The following is a 3,487-nucleotide window of genomic DNA, read 5'->3' as shown; positions in this document are numbered from 1 at the left end:
TGACTTCAGCTGGACTACTGGCGTGATGTCACAAAACTTAGGGGACACAAAGTTCTCATCAATCACTACATCTCTACTTATTGTGACCTTGTTTGTTTCTGGGTGTAGAATCCTATAACCTTTCTGGGCTTCACTGTAGCCTACCAGGATCCCTTCCTTAGCGTGAGATTCCCACTTAGTTCACCTTTCTTTGGGAACATGTACAAGCGCTTTACTTCCGAATATTCTTATATGATGTAGTTTTGGCTTTCTGCTGTTCCATTGCTGAAACGGAGTTTTCTCTGTAGCTTTACCTGGTAGTCTGTTCTGAAGATAGCAAGCTGTCATGATTGATTCACCCCAATATGCTGTGGGCAGATTTGCATCAAACAACATACTTCTTCCACTTTCACAGAGTGTTCGGTTCCTTCTTTCCGCGACACCATTTTGCTCAGGATTGTACGGTACAGTGGTCTGAAATAGGATTCCATTTTTCTTTAAAATGCTCTGTGTCTCATTACTTGCGTATTCAGTCCCATTATATGCACGTAGAATCTTTGGCAGTCTCCCAAATTTATTATATCCCACAGCTAGATATACTTCAAGTTTCTCTGGAACTTCTTTCTTGCTGTGAAGCAGATGGACAACTGTATATCTTGAATGATCATCAATAAATGTGAGAAAATATCTCTTCTTCCCAGGAGTCTGAGTGCTCATTGGACCACAGACATCTGTATGTATTAAATCTAGTGTCTGTTCTGTTCTTGTAGTACTTCTCTTAGGAAAAGCTTTTCTAGACATTTTCCCTTTGATGCAGCTAGTACATTTCATTATCTGGTTACATAGATCAATTGTAATGTCCTCAGCTAGTTGCTTTTGAACTAACTTCCTTATTGCTTCTGGGTCTCTGTGTGCTAGGCGCCTATGCCATACATGAATGCAGTTATTGTGCCTTTCTTCCTGAGCAGTATACACACACTCTTTGCATTTAAGCTGGTAAAGTTCATTTGTGATTTTTCCTTCTGCTAGTGTGTGGCCCTCTTTTGAGATGATGCAGCTATCATGCTTAAATGTAACTTCATTTCCTTGTTTTGTGAGTTTCTTCACATATAGTAAATTACTCTCAAGACTAAGCACATAGAGCACATCTTTTACTGGGATCTCCTTGCTTTGTGTTGGTGAGATTTGACAATCAATATAACCATCTCCTATACCTTGTGAAGTCATGTACTGACCATTAGCCATAATCATTTTCTCTGACTTACTTTGGTTAAGCTTAGAAAAGAAGTCCCTGTTATTAGTCATGTGACTAGTTGCTCCAGAGTCTATACACAATGCATGCTTTGATGTATTTACACTGACAGTACATGCAGTTTCAGTATTCACGGAATCATTTTATGCAGACACAGCACTTTTAACCCTTTGAAGACTGCTTTGCTTTTTCAGCTGATTCATTCTAGCTTTCCAGACTCTGCAGTCAGCTTTCAAATGTCCTGATTTCTTGCAAACAAAACATTCACGTGTTTCTTTTAGGTGCTTTCTGTTATCATTTAGATTTTGTGTCTGTAAAGCAGATTCTGCATCGCATGTCCTGCTGTTTACACCTTCCGCTTTCTGCTTATATTCATCTATGAGCTTCCCTCTGACATACTCCAATGTAAGCTCATCATCTGGGCGCGCATCTAGTGCGGTTACAAGCGTGTCATAGTTTTCTGGAAGACCACTAAGCAGTAATGCGGCTACATTTACATTTTCATGAAGATTTGTCCTTCAAATCTTCCCCAATGTCTCTCAGGCGTTCTACAATCTCTAGAATGCTTGTTATGTAGTCCTACATATCCTGGCCATTCTGTAGTTTAGACTGGTACAATTTTCTCATGAGATAAAGTTTAATGCTTAAATTTATTCTCTCATGCACCTTTTGCAGCTGCTCCCACATTTCTCTTGCAGTTTCACCTTTACACACATGCACAATCTGATTATCACCTATACTGAGTGATATGGTACTTTGTGCTTTCTGATCCATCTCTATCCACTCCTGTGATACTGGGTCAGGTTTGGGCTCCTGTGTGTATTTCCACGTACCTTCTCTTATCAGCAGCATTTTCACTTTGAATTTCCAGGATTGATAATTCTGGTTAGTGAGACTTGGTACTGTAAACTTCATGGAGTTGCTGCTGCTGGTGGCCATCTTTGCTGTCTTCCTTTCTTTTCTTTTCTCTGTGCTCTGGGGATCTGGGACTCTAGGACTCTGGGCCCATAACCTGTTAGCAGCGGATTAATCAGCGTAACATCCAGAGTCAGCAACACAGAATGTAGATTTATTCATATCCAGGTTGAACAGCTTACAGCATGAAATGTGATCAGTCTGGTATCTGCTGTGGCTTGCAGCATGGGAGCATTACAACAACAAGAAGGGAAGAGAAGGAGGGGGCATCCTGTCTGTTTTGTTTTTTTTGTCACTGAACTTTGTTAACAATCTCACAATATGCACAATATATAAAACAATACAGTAGTAGTTGTTGCAATACATACAGATCAATATGCATTATTCCAACAGTTCTCTATACCAACTTAAGTGGAATGGTGGAAGTGAGCGCACAACAGTGGTTTCTGCAGCAGCGCTTTGAGGCTGGGACAGTGGCGGAGGAATTTCTGTACTAAAAGATTGAGGATACAAGCCATGCAAGGCACACGTGTGAGGTTGAGGGCTGCCATCAGGTTCGCACCGTTATCGCACACGGCCTTCCCGGAGTCAAGGTTGAGTGGAGATAGCCTTTGCTCAAATTCGGCATGGATAGCTGTCCACAACTCTTGATCTGTATGACTGCGATCTCCAAGGCTTATTAATTTAAACACTGCCTAATTGCGGTAAGCTCTGGATGCACAGTACGGAGGTGGGAGGATTCTCTGTGCAGTGTTGGAATGTGTGTTTCCTTAAGGCAGGGGTTGAGAGGTCAGGTGGAGGCCCTAGAGGAGGTCGAGGAGGCAGAAGCACTGGAGGAAGTGTTAGATACAGAGGTTTCTTCTGCAAGCCTTGGGAATTCAAAGACTAATGTCTAGTGACACATTGGTGTCTAGTGCTTTAGCTCTCCATCCCCTGGTGTGTACTAGTGTAGTTCTCCAATCCAAGCTGTTTAGTAGTCTAGTTCTCCAACCCCTATTGCCTATTAATTTACTTCTCCATCTTCTGGTGTGTATTTGTTTCATTGTCCAAATGTAATTGGGTTGCCCTCACACCCAGGGCAGCAGGGGTACTCGGTACCGGGCCGGTGTCCGGAGGATGTGTCACAGCAGCAGTGACCCGGTCCATGGCCCTGGGCGCCCAATATCAATGGCGGTGATGTTAATAGTGTAATAGTTTTGTTTAAATAGTTCGTGACGCCACCTGTGGTGTTCGGCAAGCAAGATGCTAAGCCAACGCTGTGTGCAGATCCACTGGGACTGATGGTGTGGTGCAGCAAAGATGGTGTAGCTCCCCACAGGTGGAGCTGTAGTCCCAGGACAG

Source organism: Dendrobates tinctorius, unplaced genomic scaffold (genome assembly GCF_039654945.1).
Source record: "Dendrobates tinctorius isolate UK_male_01 unplaced genomic scaffold, ASM3965494v1 ptg000028l, whole genome shotgun sequence".
NCBI lineage: Eukaryota > Metazoa > Chordata > Amphibia > Anura > Dendrobatidae > Dendrobates > Dendrobates tinctorius.
This window is presented reverse-complemented; position numbering follows the sequence as displayed.